The sequence below is a fragment of the Capra hircus genome, chromosome 8 (assembly GCF_001704415.2).
Source record: "Capra hircus breed San Clemente chromosome 8, ASM170441v1, whole genome shotgun sequence".
NCBI classification, from domain to species: Eukaryota; Metazoa; Chordata; class Mammalia; order Artiodactyla; family Bovidae; genus Capra; species Capra hircus.
In genome coordinates this window covers 48,304,731-48,319,738 of record NC_030815.1, presented here as the reverse complement: position 1 = coordinate 48,319,738, position 15,008 = coordinate 48,304,731, and the positions used below count along the sequence as shown (strand labels likewise).

General features: G+C 42.1%; 1 long non-coding RNA gene across 6 annotated transcripts in view; it reads left to right on the top strand.

Moving 5' to 3' along the window:
* Nucleotides 1–15,008, top strand: part of LOC102170604 — a 254,976-nt gene that overhangs the window by 38,583 nt on the left and 201,385 nt on the right. Inside the window, exon 3 of one of the 6 annotated variants that reach the window (XR_001295976.2) lies at nucleotides 7,267–8,997. The exons of the other annotated variants lie outside the window; for them this stretch is intronic. This is a non-coding gene — a long non-coding RNA (uncharacterized LOC102170604). Of the gene's footprint in view, nucleotides 1–7,266; nucleotides 8,998–15,008 lie in introns of those variants that run through there. 6 annotated transcript variants of the gene reach the window in all.

The window sequence follows — 15,008 nt, the reverse complement described above, 5'->3', positions numbered from 1 at the left end:
AGGCAGCCTCCAAGATAATCCTCTCTTCCTGGAATTCATGCCCTTATGTAGTCTCTTCCATAGTGAATGAGAGCTGGCCTGTGTGACCAATAACATAGAGAGGAAGAGACCAGGTGTGACTTTGAAAGCTACATCATGAAATGCGCCACACATGTCATTTTGGTCTCTTGGATCACTTGCTTTGGGGAAGCCAGCTCCCATGCTGTGAGGATGTTCAGGCAGCCCTATGGAGAGCCTCAACTGACACCTAAGGGCAACCTAATGAAAGACTGCCAGCCAGGACAGCCCAGACGGGCTGCTCCCAGATTCCCCGTTCACAGAAACTGTATGCTCTTCAGTGTTCCCGATAGGACTGAATCCACACTGCTTATGATGGTAACCTTGATAATGCATCCCTATACGGGCTTGTGCCCCTTCCCTGTCTTACTTTCACACTCCCACTTCCTTCACTCCTGCTTCCTGGGATCACCTTTCAATAAACTGCCTACACTCATGTGCTTTTCTTAGGCTGTTTCTAGGGAAAACCCTGACTAAACAGACATCATGATGAGCTTGGCTTTTGCAGATTCAGATGATGTTCTATTAAAAGTGTATTATGCAAGGAGTAGGAATCTAGGGAAATTTTCTCATAGAGCTGGGCTTTTTTGGTTTTTGTTTTTATTTTTTCTGGTCACAAAAAAAATAGATTTAGGAATTCCTAAAAGTATGACGCTTCCCCCAAATTGATGTGCATGACTCAGAAGACTCTGAGTTTGGTTTCATGGATGTTAGCAGTTTTCAGCCACGAGTCTTTCCCACCTGCAGAGCTGACCTTGAAATGTTGTTGGTGACAAAATTTACCACAAGACTCTAAGGGCATCTGCCCTGTCAAGTGGGCCCTTGGCCAGTGTTGTCTCACCTGCCTGCTTGCAATGAATTTTGACCAGAAATCAGAAACAATCAAACTCTTAATTAAAGTTTCTAAAGAAAGAAACTAGCCATTTCTTGGCTCTTTCCTTAAGCCACTATAAAATATTCCTTTGATTCAGTCAAGTCATGGGTATAATCTTGTATCCTTGGTACTGTAGGTTTTTGTTGTTATTGTATTCAGTCACTAAGTCATCTCCCATGCTGTTTTGCAGCCCATGGACTGCAGCATGCCAGAATACTCTGTCCTCCACTGTCTCCCAGAGTTTGCTCAAATTCATGTCCTTTGAGTCAGTGATGCTATTCAACCATCTCATCCTCTGCCACCCTCTTCTCCTCCTGCCCTCAATCTTTCCCAGCATGAGAATCTTTCTAATGAGTTGGCTCCTTGTATCAGGTGGCCAAAGCATTGGAGCTTCAGCAGCAGTCCTTCCTATGAATACTCAGGGTTGATTTCCTTTAGGATTGACTGGTTTGATCTCCTTGCTGTCCAAGAGACTCTGGAGAGTCTTCTCCAGCACCACAATTCTAAAGCATCAATTCTTTGGCACTCAGCCTTCTTTATGGACCTACTTTCGCATCTGTACACAATTTGGCCTCTATAAAATATTACTGAATTTTAAGACTTCCAGTGACAGCTGTCAAAAAATCATATTAAGATATCCATGTCTGCCCTATTGATAAGCCTGAATACATTGAATAGATGAACCGAATAGTTTCTGACAGGCTGTTGCCAAAGATTGTATTCACTAAGTTGACTTGAAATCAGTTGTTTGGAGTACCAAAAGTATTTTCTCATAAAAACAGCAGTTATTCCTAAGGTGATGCACTCATTGATGTTCAGTTCAGTTCAGTTGCTCAGTTGTGTCCAACTCTTTGAGACTCCATGGACTGCAGCATGCCAGGCTTCCCTGTCCATCACCAACTCCTGGAGCTTGCTCAAATTCATGTCCATCAAGTCGGTGATGCCATCCAACCATCTCATCCTCTGTTGTCCCCTTCTCCTGCCTTCAATCTTTCTCAGCATCAGGTTAGCTGGGGCTTTTCAAATTTTAGCACTGTTAGTTCTACATCCTGAAAATACCCTCAGTCCTGGAAAACCAAGACAGCTGGTTATTCTACTTATTTCTGATGGTTATGTTTCCAGATTAGCACATAGAAGCCTGTTTAACTCTTGGTTCAGTTGAAATTTAGTCCTGATCCTGGAGGAGTTCTGAATAATGGATAAGATAAGGTAATGTGCTATGGTGTGTCTGAGAATTTCAGAGCTGATCAAGGAAAAGCCAGTACTAGGAGAGTGTTGGACAGTATGCTTCTTGGGCACCTCTAGGACAGGGCTATGTGAGAAAGGATGTCCCTCATAGCAGCAGGTCCAGAGATGCTAGTGCAGGGCCACCACCCAGAGGGGAAGAGGGCCAGAAAACTATCGGGAGAGGGGAGTTGGAGAAGGGACTCTGGGTAAAGACAGTGTCACTCAGAAGTAAGGCAGGCATCTCTGATTCAGAGAGCTCTGAAAGGCAGCAGAGACTAAGACCTTTTGGAGTCTTTTATAGCTGTGGGTTTGATCATCTATATAGCCAGCAACTGTTTGTTGCAGTTTCATGAGAGATGAAAAGCAGCTTCTAGATTGGAAAAATAGGCTTAGGTGGGATATATATTGTTGTTGTTTAGTCACTAAGTCATGTCCAATTCTTTGCAACTTCATGGAGTGGAGCATGCCAGGCTTCCCTGTCCTTCACTATCTCTAGAAGTTTGCTTAAATTCAAGTCCATTGAGTCTCTGACGCTATCTAGCTATCTCATCCTCTGCCACCCTCTTCTGCTTTTGCCTTCAGTCTTTCCCAGCATCAAAGTCTTTTCCAATGAGTTAACTCTTTGCATCAGATGGCCATAGTATTGGAGCTTCAGCTTCAGTAAATTTTGTTGTTCAGTGGCTAAGTCATGGTCATCTCTTTGCTATCCCATAGACTGCATCATGCCAGAGTCCTTCACCATCTCCTGGAGTCTGTTCAAACTCTATTGAGTTGATAATGCCTTCCAACTATCTCATCCTCTGTCATCCCCTTCTCCTGCCTTCAATCTTTCCCAGCATCAGGGTCTTTTTCATTGAGTCAGCTCTTCACATCAGGTGGCCAAAGTATTGGAGCTTCAGCATCAGTCCTTCCAATGAATATTAAGGGTTGATTTCCTTTAGGATTAACTCGTTTGATCTCCTTGCTGTCCAAGGGACTCTCAAGAGTATTCTCTGGCACATTTCAAAAGCATCAATTCTTCAGTGCTCAGCCTTCTTTATGGTCCAAATCTTACATCCATATATAACTACTGGAAAAACCATAGCTTTGACTATACTTGTTGGCAAAGTGATATCTCTTTTTAATTCTCTGTGTAGGTTTGTCACAGCTTTTCTTCCAAAGCCAAGCATCTTTTAATTGATGGTTGCAGTCACCATCTGCAGTGATTTTGGAGCCCAAGAAGATAAAGTCTGTTACTGTTTCCATTTTATCCCCATCTATTTGCCATGAAGTGATGGGACCAGATGCCATGATCTTAATTTTTTAAATGTTGAGTTTTAAGCCAGCCTTTTCATTCTCTTTCACTTCATCAAGAAGCTCCTTGGTTCAACTTTGCTTTCTGCCATTAGATATGGTGGTATCATCTGCATAGCTAAGGTCGTTGATATTTCTACAAGCAGTCTTGATTCCAGCTTGTGATTCATCCAGCCTGGTATTTTGCGTGATGTACTCTCCATATAAATAAGCAGAATAAGAATATACATCCTTGATGTACTTCTTTCCCAATTTTGAATCAGTCCGTTGTTCCATGTCCGATTCTAAACTATTGCTTCTTGACCTGCATACAGGTTTCTCAGGAGGCAAGTAAGGTGGTCTGGTATTCCCATCACTTTAAGAATTTTCCACAGTTTCTTATGATCCACATAGTCAAAGGCTTTAGCGTAGTCAATGAAGCAGAAGTAGATGTTTTTCTGAAATTCTTTTGCTTTTTCTGTGACCCAACAGATGTTGGCAATTTGATCTCTGGTTCCTCTGTCTTTTCTAAATCTGGCTTGTACATCTGGAGGTTCTTGGTTCACATACTGTTGAAACCTAGCTTGAAGGATTTTGAGCATTACCTTGCAAGCATGTTGAAATGAGTGCAATTGTGAAGTAGTTTGTATATTCTTTGGCATTTCCCTTCTTTGAGATTGGAATGAAAACTGACCTTTTCCAGTTCCGTGGCCACTGCTGAGTTTTCCAAATTTGCTGACATATTGAGTGCAGCACTTTAACAGCATTGTCTTTTAGGATTTTAAATAGCTCAGCTGGAATTCCATCACCTCCACTAGCTTTGGTGGTAGTAATGCTCTAAGCCCACTTGACTTCATACTCCAGGATGTCTGGCTCTATGTGAGTGATCACACCATCATGGTTATCCAGGTCACTAAGATCTTTTTTTGTACAGTTCTTTTGTGTATACTTGCCACCTCTTCTTAATATCTTCTGCTTCTGTGAACTCTTTACCATTTCTTGAACTTTATTGTGCCCATCTTTGCATGAAATGTTCCCTTGGTATCTCTAATTTTCTTGAAGAGATCTCTAGTCTTTCTCAGTCTGTTGTTTTCCTCTATTTCTTTGCACTGATCACTTAGGAAGGCTTTTTATCTCTCCTTGCCATTCGTTGAAACTCTGCATTCCATTGGATACATCTTTCCCTTTCTCCTTTGCCTTTTGCTTCTCTTCTTTTCTCAGCTATTTGTAAGGCTTCCTCAGACAGCCATTTTGCCTTCTCACATTTCTTTTTCTTTAGGATGGTTTTGGTCACCACCTCCTATACAATTTTATGAACTTCTGTCCATAGTTCTCAGATACTCTGTCTTTCAGATCTAATCCCTTGAATCTATTTGTCACTTCTACCATATAATCATAAGGGATTTGATTTAGGTCATAGCTGAATGGCCTAGTTGTTTTCCCTACTTTCTTCAACTGAAGTCTGAATTTTGCAATAAGGAGCTCATGAGCTGAGCCACAGTCAGCTCCAGGTCTTGTTTTTGCTGACTGTATAGAACTTCCCCATCTCTGGTTGCAAAGAATATATTCATCAGATTTCAGTATTGACCATCTGGTGATGTCCATGTTTAGAGTCATCTCTTGTGTTGTTGGAAGAGGGTATTTATGATAACCAGTACCTTCTCTTGTTAAAACTCTGTTGGCCTTTGCCCTGCTTCATTTTGCACTCCAATGCCAAACTTTCCTATAACTCCAGGTATCTCTTGACTTCCGACTTTTGCATTCCAGCCCCCTATGATGGAAAAGACGTCTTTTTTGTTGTTGTTAGTTCTAGGAGGTCTTATATCATAGAAATGTTCAACTTCAGCTTCTTCAGCATTAGAGGTTGGGGCATAGATTTCAATTACTATAATGTTAAATAATTTGCCTTGGAAATGAACCAAGATCATTCTGTCATCTTTGAGATTGTACTCAAATACTGCATTTCAGACTCATTTGTTGAATATTCCAATGAATATTCAGCATTGATTTTCTTTAAGATTGACTGGTTTGACCTCCTTGCAGTCCAAGGGACTCTCAAGAGTCTTCTCCAGCACCTCAATTCAAAGGCATCAGTTCTTCAGCGTGCAACCTTCTTTATGGTCCAACTCTCATATCCATACATGATTACTGGAAAAACCATAGCTTTGACTATATGGACCTTTGTTGGCAAAGTGATAGCTATGCTTTTTAATATGCTGTCCAGGTTGGTTAAGGCTTTCCTTCCAAGGAGCAAGCATCTTTTAATTTGATAGCTCTAGTCACTGTCTGCAGTGATTTTGGAACCCAAGAAGTATACATGTATCCAAGTTCTTTTCACATTTAGGTTCTTGCTTCTGCTATCTGCCTCCTGGTGGATGAAGCTGTCTAAGAGGCTTGTGTGGGGTCCCTAGTGGGAGGTTCTGTTTCCTTCCCTCTAGTGGGTGGAGCTGAATCTTTTCCCTCTGGTGGGCAGGGCCATGACAAAGGTTGTGTTTACCAGGCAGCTGTGTGCTCAGAAAGACTTTAAGCAGCCTGCCTGCAGTTGGGTAAGCTCTGTTCTCATCCTGTTGGTTGTTTGGCCTGAGGTGTCCCAGCACTGGAGCCTACAGGCTTTTGGGTGAGGAGGTCTGGATGAGAAAATGGTGGCTTTCAGGAGGGCTTAATCCAGTGAAATACTTCTCAGAACTGCCCCCACTAGTGTCTTTGTACCCACAGTGAGCCGCAGCCACTCCCCACCTCTGCAGGAGACCCTCCAAAACTAGTAGGTATACCTGGCCCAGGCTTTTATGAGGTCATTGCTTTTTTCCCCTGGATCCTGGTGTGCATGAGACCTTCTGTGTGCCATCCAGGAGTAGAGTTTCTGTTTCCCCCAATCCTGTGGAAGTCCTGCAGTCAAACCCTCCTGGCTTTCAAAGCCAGATTCTCTTGCGTCTCCTCCTCCCATTGCCAGACCATCAGGTTGGAGAACCTGACCTAGGGTTCAGAATTTTTACTCCCATGGGAGAATTTCTGTGGTACAATTCTTTTCCAGTTTGTAGGTTGTCCACCCAGCAGGTTTGGGAATTTGTAATGTGATTGCACCCCTCCTGCCATCTCATTGTGGCTTCTTTGTCTTTAGATGTTGAATATCTGTTTTGGTAGGTTCCAGTGTTTCTTTCTTTTTATCAGTGGTTTTCAGCAGTTAGTTGTGATTTGGTGTTTTTGTAAGAAGAAGTGAGCTCACATCCTTCTGCTCCAGCATCTTGTCCCCATCCTTAGTTGGCCTATATTTAAAGCAATTGGATGTATAAATATTTGAATTTGGTGATGGTGGACTTTGGGCTAATAGACTTAAGCTGCTGTGAAGAAGTAAACTCAGAGACAGTATGCAGAGCTCACCTTTGGTCCATCTGTATTACCCATGCATTCAATTTCTGACCATGGATATCAGAACATACATCATTCCTGCTGCAGCTCTGACAGTGAGAACAAGGACAGTCCTGGGCAGATGACCTTCTGCCTCCGCCTCCTTGCACTTCTGTTCATCCTTTTTTAAACACCAGTAAGTATTGTCTCTCACGACCTTGGAAGAAAGATCTAACATAAAATGGAAGGAAATGGTAGTTTCAGGGTGGAGAGTAAAATTACCGGCAGATCAGGAGTTCTGGGGCTTCAGAAGGAAGAAGGAGCTGAGGCAGTGCATTCGATGTGAGGAAAAAAAAACATTGCTCTGGGAGATAAGAAGAACTATAGTGGGACCTGTAGTCTGTACTTGCCTACACTGTAGAGAGAACTATTGTAGGCAGTTTTGACTTTATCCAGACTGTCATCACAGCCAACCCCTGTGTTATTTGCAGGAATCCCCCATTCAGCGTGGTGTACCCCAGCTTCACTGAGGAAATTCAGGATGAAGTCTTCTGACTTATGCCCCTTAGAGAGGAAGGAGCACGTGACATGACCTGGCCCATCAGATGCCCAGGAACCCGGCAGAAGGGCAGGTAGAATCATTCAGCTTGCTGGCATTCCACAATGGCAACAGCACCCAGTGGTGTTCAGCATTGGCAGTGTCCACTGAAAGTGCTGTCATCAGGGCCCTGGACAGACCGTTCCCATTTGGTTGTGGTTCCAGCCAGTGAGACATTGGATAAGGCCTGATTTCTCAGCCTGGTTCTTCATGATGAATTTTTAAACAGCTACCCTTAAATTAGCTCAGGTCAGTTTCTGTTGTTTATAACAGGGAATCCTGATCAATACCAATGACATAGCCTCTTTTTGATCAAGAAGTTGTAAATGTCTACATCTCTAGGCAAACCCACATCTGTCCTCAAAGCCTTAAAACACAGATCAGGTGCATTTCTTTTTTTTTCCCCTCAAAGACAAATCCTCTCTAAGATAATCAAGTCTCTAAATAATAATGAGCAGTTTTCATTGCAATAAGTAAATAATATACAGTCATCTCTTGTATCTAAAGGTATTGGTTCTAAGATCCCCACAGATACCAAAACTGTGGATGCTCAAGTTCCTTATATAAAATGGCCAGCGCAGGTGGCCCCCTCTATCTCTGGGGTTCTATATCCTTGATACAAAGGCCTGACTGTATGTATCAACCTATTATGTTCATGGACAGAAAAAAAAAAAGTGAATTAGCAAATGTGAAAACATTTTTATTGACCTTAAGATATAGTCATTTTAGGAAAGCAGATAGTTGACATTGTTTTCAGTTATTGTCACAGCAAGATGCCTGTGAAACTCTTTTAATTGGACTGAGTGGCCCATTAATGACACTTGAGATATATGCAGAGCTTGTCATATACTTTAAAATTCACAAAGGCAGATCAGTTTAATATGCTTTATTCATTTTCTTGGTTGAACACTGGGTTATATCCCAACTGAATGAAGCATCTGATGTACTCCGATTTGCATTCTTGCACGCAGCATACTTTCCGATTCCACCTCATTCGCATCACTGTGATTGTGCCAGTTTCTTACACAGGAGGACATCAGTCACATTCACTATCAGCTAAACAGTTTGACCCAAATGACAATAGTAAATCATGCCCAACTTAGACAATTGAAATGTTAGGATTTTTAACTATGACTTGCTTAAGTGAAAGCGAAGTTGCTCAGTCGTGTCCAACTCTTAGCGACACCATGGACTGCAGCCTACCAGGCTCCTCCGTCCATGGGGTTTTCCAGGCAAGAGTACAGCTTGGGCAAAAGACCCTTGGTTCTAGCTATCCTAACTGTTCCTCCCTCCCAGGGAACATATCAGACACGTTAGGAAGTATCACTCTGCATTGTCTTTGTTAAATTAGTATGTGTGGACGATTATGTATATTTAATTTAGTAATAGAATGTGGATTTGTGTATGATCTCTAATGAACAGCTTATATGTGATCATCAAAACAAAAATGTACAGAAATGTGTGTCAGTAACAAGCCAAAGAGATAGTGTGAAATTTTGGATCAGTTTGAAGCCCCAACCAAGAGTGTTCGCTGTTACCTGCCAGCAATTCAAACAGTATAGAAGTATATAAAATATAATTCAGTAACTAACCTGTCTGCTATTTCTGCTTTATTGACTATGCCAAAGCCTTTGACTGTGTGGATCACAATAATCTGTGGAAAATTCTGAGAGAGATGGGAATACCAGAATCACCTGACCTGCCTCTTGAGAAATCTGTATGCAGGTCAGGAAGCAACAGTTAGAACTGGACATGGAACAACAGACTGGTTCCAAATAGGAAAAGGAGTACATCAAGGCTTTATATTGTCACCCTGCTTATTTAACTTCTATGCAGAGTACATCATGAGAAACACTGGACTGGAAGAAACACAGCTGGAATCAAGATTGCTGGGAGAAATATCAATAACCTCAGATATGCAGATGATACCACCCTTATGGCAGAAAGTGAAGAGGAACTAAAAAGCCTTTTGATGAAAGTGAAAGAGGAGAGTCAAAAAGTTGGCTTAAAACTCAACATTCAGAAAACAAAGATCATGGCATCTGGTCCCATCACTTCATGGGAAATAGATGGGGAAACAGTGGAAACAGTGTCAGACTTTATTTGGGGGGGCTCCAAAATCACTGCAGATGGTGACTACAGCCATGAAATTAAAAGACACTTACTCCTTGGAAGGAAAGTTATGAGCAACCTAGATAGCATATTCAAAAGCAGAGACATTACTTTGCCGACTAAGGTCCATCTAGTTAAGGCTATGGTTTTTCCAGTAGTCATGTATGGATGTGAGAGTTCTGTGAAGAAGGCTGAGCGCCGAGGAATTGATGCTTTTGAACTGTGGTGTTGGAGAAGACACTTGAGAGTCCCTTGGACTGCAAGGAGATCCAACCAGTCCATTCTGAAGGAGATCAGCCCTGGGATTTCTTTGGAAGGAATGATGCTAAAGCTGAAACTCCAGTGCTTTGGCCACCTCATGGGAAGAGTTGACTCACTGGAAAAGACTTTGATGCTGGGAGGGATTAGGGGCAGGAGGAGAAGGGGACGACAGAGGATGAGATGTCTGGATGGCATCACTGACTCAATGGACGAGAGTCTGAATGAACTCCGGGAGTTGGTGATGGACAGGGAGGCCTGGTGTGTTGCAATTCATGAGGTCACAAAGAGTCGGACACGACTGAGCGACTGAATTGAACTGAACTGAACCTGTCTGCCCTCTAATCTTCCTTCCTTGAAGTAAGCAAATATTCACAGCATGTATGTGTATGTATGTATATGCATATATATGCGTGCATGTGTGTGTATATATACAGGAAATGGCAACCCACTCCAGTATTCTTGCCTGGAGAATTCCATGGACAGAAGAGCCTGGAGGGCTACAGTCCATGCAAGAGTCAGACATGACGTGGCGACTAAACAACAACATAGGCTGTGGGGCTGAGGAAGGCCTGTGGGAAGCAGCCCAGGCTGGGATGTGGGTCTGCACTGTCAGGGGCTCCTAGCCATGTCACCTCAGCCTGAGTCAAAAGCTAGAGAAAATAACTGACGCCCAGTTGTGGGGAAAGCTGTGTTCCTTGGCGTTCCTCTTAGAATGGCCTCCAGCACTCTCTACCAGTGAAACTTAATATTGTGTCAACTGCCAGAAGAAAAACGTTTAAAGGGTCAGTTGAATTTTCAAAGATTAGGCAACAAAGGATGAATTTGAGGTTGACAGGCAATAAATTGATAACTGCCATAACTGTACTTACTACTCTGCCAGTTTGAGTTGTCGATTAGACTGTAAGAAAAAATCCTCAAATAGAATGGCTTAAAACAACCGCTGTTTTATTTTCTCTCTTGAGTCTGTGGGTTAATAAAGCTTAGCTGGGGAGTTCTCCTATTCCGTGTGATGGCATCTGGGACTGACTGTGGCCATCTGGAGGCTCTCTTAGGCTAGAATAACCAAGGTGGTTTGCTCACATGTATGGCATTAACTGGGATGCTGGAAAAACTGTCTCCCTCTCTCCTGTCTTCATGTAATCTCAGGACTGCATCTGCATGTGGTCATTCCAAATTGTTTCCTTAATAAATTTCTTCAGCCATACATCTTAAATTGTGACTTAGAGCTCTCCCAAAGCACAAAAGCAGAAGTTTCCAGGCTTCCTTAAGGCTTAGGCCCAGAACCAGCACAGCATCACGTCTACTGCATTCTGTTGATCAAAGTAAGACAAAGGTCTAGCCCAGACTCAGTATATAAGAGGCGTGAATACCGGGGGGCATGGTTCATTAACATCTAGCTTTGGACACTAGCTTGGCCACCTGATTTTTTTTTCTATAAATAGGATTAATATTGCCTGACTCTCAATTACCATCACTTTTGAGGTATCATCACCTAATAATGTTGCAAAGATGAAATAAGGCATGGTGACTGCCTGCTATGGATGAAAGGAAGCAGGCTCATCAATTTGAAGATGGCACAAAGCTGGTATGCATGTAAATTCTTGTTCTAAAGACTAAGTTAAAGATATGAACTGACTAACACCATGCAGTTCAGTAGCGGTTAAGGAAAAGTTCAGTAGTTGGGTCTGAAACTCCAGTGATAAGAGGATGATAAGAGGACATAGGACCTAACAGAGCAGTGTGAAAGAGAATTAAAAGTTTAGGTAGATAATAAAGCTCAGTTTGTACCTATAGTGTCATGTGGTTTAATACCAAAAATAGATTAAAGTCTTGTATCTAAATTTTTTTTTCAAAAAGTCCTTAAATATTAGTGGAATATTAGTAGGCATCTTATGCAGAAAAATGTCTGGAAGATGGTTCTGTGGCCTAAAAGTTTCATAAATAATGTGTAATACAAAGGTAAACAAAATTAGGTCACAGAATCACCTTCCAACCATGTTGAAGAACTCCTCAAAATCAGTAACGTGCTATTATAAATAGTAAATCTTTAGGGGAAGGGGGGCATGGATAAAGGTTGTGGTATTTCCCAAGTTTATTTGGCCACAGAAATGTTCTTTTTCCTGAGGCATCTCCCAGGGCCTGTATTCTAAGGAAACATACTTTGAGGGATATTGGTCCAGAATGAAGGATTTGATATTTGTATCTTTCTTTGCTGGGCCACTCAAGTTTAAAAACCTACCTTTAATTTATGGCAACGTATTTAAAGGGGGTAATGGACTATCTGGATGTTGTTCAGGGAGAGGAGAATATCTTTTTTTTTTTTTTTAACTTGTTATTTTGTATTGGGGTATAGCTGATTAATGGGCTTCCCTGGTAGCTCAGCTGGTAAAGAATCTACCTACATTGCAGGAGACCTGGTTCCTGGGTTGGGAAATTTCCCTGGAGAAAGGATAGGTTACCCACTCCAGAATTATTGGGCTTTCCTGGTGTCTCAGACGGTAAAGAATCTGCCTGAAATGCAGGAAACCTGGGTTTGATCCCAGGGCTGGGAAGATCCCCTGGAGGAGGATGTGGCAACCCACTCCATTCTTCTTGCCTGGAGAATCCCCATGGATAGAGGAGCCTGGCGGGCTACAGTCCATGGGGTCGTAAAGAGTCAGACACGACTGAGCAACTAAGCACAGCACATAACTGATTAACAATGATGTGATAGTTTCAGGTGAACAGTGGAGGGACTCAGTCATATATATACATGTATCCATTCTCCCCCAGAGAGAGGTGGTCTTGATGATGAAAAGATGAAGAACAGTGGAATATAAAATACTGAGGCTGCTTCATCTGGACAAAAAAAGTGCTTCAGGGGGACATAGTAGATATCCTCAAATATGTGAAGATTGTCACATGCAGATTGGGTAGACTTGTTTTTATAAGGGTTAACAATTGAAAGGGTTAACGGGTAGGAAGGCCAGAGGTCCCCAAGCGGCAGGAGGAAATAAAAACTGCAAGAGGTAGACTTTTTTTTCCTTGAAATTTTGTGTAGAGGAAAAAAAAAGTCTGCATAGTATATTTCCTCGTACCACTTGGGGACCTCTGGCCTTCCTACCTGTTAACCCTCTCACAGTGGGATGGGGTAGGCCAAGCGGTTGCAAGGTTTTCTCTGTTCAAGAAAAGATTTTCCAACTTGGAGGTCCAAGAATAGAAAGAGCTTTGAGATGTAGTCTTGAGCTCCCCATCACTCTCCGGGCTTACACAAAGTTGGATCTCCATGGTTGGAGATGTTAAAGAAGGGATTCAGGCTCCAGCTAGCTGGCCAAACAAGATGATCTTTAAAGTTTCCCTCCAAATCTGAGATTCTAAGACTTGACTCTTAATATCCTTGTTGGGACCATCACAAGCACCATTCCCCGTTTCTCAGATGATGATTTCATTTGACTATCTAACCCTAGTAGACGGGTTGATACCTTTAACTGGTAATTGGTTTGCATAAGCCAGAACAAATTTTACGGTTTGAACCATGCATCTAAAGTAACTGACCAAACTCTAAGCAGTGCTGGTGAATTTTATTATGGTGAATGTGTAGAACAGTTTGTACTGCATTCCTGCTTCTGAGCCAGCTTTAGTATGCCCATGGAAATTCATCATTTTGCAGTATTTCCACAAGTAAGATTCCTTTCCGATGGACACATCTTTGCCTTGTATCTTCTAAGTACCAAATTCATTCAACAAGCCATTTTGGATATCATATTTTTTGCCTTATGCAATTGCCTTTATTAAGGACAGTAACTAAATTACATTGATATCTATCAAGAATATAATTTTATGTGGGGTCTATTATAGAGTCTGGGTTCAACCTAAGAGATTATTTGTTAATTTCCTTGTACAGTAAAAAATTCCAACTTCCTGCTAGAAAAATAATACTCTAAATTTTCTTGTCTTGTTTTATTATTTTATTAAAATTATGAATTTATATTTTTCTGGATATCAAGATAAAATTAATTTAGCCTCTTTTTTCTTCTGCAACTTGACCCTTTTGGAGGGAGACCTTGTTTCACAGAGCAAACTGTTCAAGTTTTGGCCACTAGGTGGTGCACTGGTTAAACATTTTTCTCCATCTTCTTGGATTGCTTGTCGTCTCAACTTGTACTTGAAAAAGACCAATTTGTACCTTGTACCAAGAGGCCAGTTTGAACTAATCATATATATTCTTGCATTTTGGCAAGTTACTCAGTTTTTTTTGGCTCTCTCCCATGTTTACATGTTATTGAACATTTTGTTTGATTTTCTCCTGTTAACCTGTCTTGCAATATGGTCAGTCTCTCAGTCTTGTCTGACTCTATGGACCCTGTGGACTGTAGCCCTCCAGGCTTCTCTGTCCCTGGGATTTTTCAGGCAATACTGGAGCAGGGTAGCATTTCCTACTCCAGAGGATCTTCCTGACCAAGGGATGGAACCCACGTCTCATGCGTCTCCTGCACTGGCAGATGAGTTCTTGAGCACTGTGCCACCTGTCTCTTCATGTCAATTTAATTGTTAGGTCAGCCAGAAGAACCTCGGAGACTAGAGGAAAGTTTATTCCTTCCTGACAAAGTGCACACTGTTTGCTATTGTTATTATCTCAATCTTAGTTTTACTTGTCACCTTTAAAAGAAAAGTAGGAGAAGGAAATGGCAGCCCACTCTGGTGTTCTTGCCTGGAGAATCCCAGGGACGGGGGAGCCTGGTGGGCTGCCGTCTATGGGGTCGCACAGTCGGACATGCCTGAAGCGACTTAGCAGCAGCAGCAGCAGGAGAGGAAGTCAGGAAAACCTGTTCCTCCTCAGAGTGGGAAGTAATCTAGTTGGGGTGTCCCACCTCTGGAAAACTGGTGCTGTCCTATCAAAGACTGCAGAGTCCACTCCGTAAGTCACTTGTTTGTTCCCTCCTCTTGTAAATCATTAGAGACATTCAGCTCCTATTGGCATGTAACTGAGAAGCAGGCAGGAGGTGGCAGCCATTTAAGTGCAGAGGATTATTCATAGGTATTTAGTGAAAACATAAACAATATTAAAAGGGTAACCAGATCAACTAATTGTAACAGAAGCTTGTTTCACCTCACGTGTGAAGACTTTTACCTCTTAACTTGTTGTCAGAAGGGTGTAAGGAACCCCTGATACCTCTTACCCCTCAACTCCCATAGTAGCCTTAGGTAATGTTTGCTAGGATGACAGCTGCCTGAGAAGGAATTTTAAAATTCCATTTTAATATGGCGGACAAGTCTTTATTC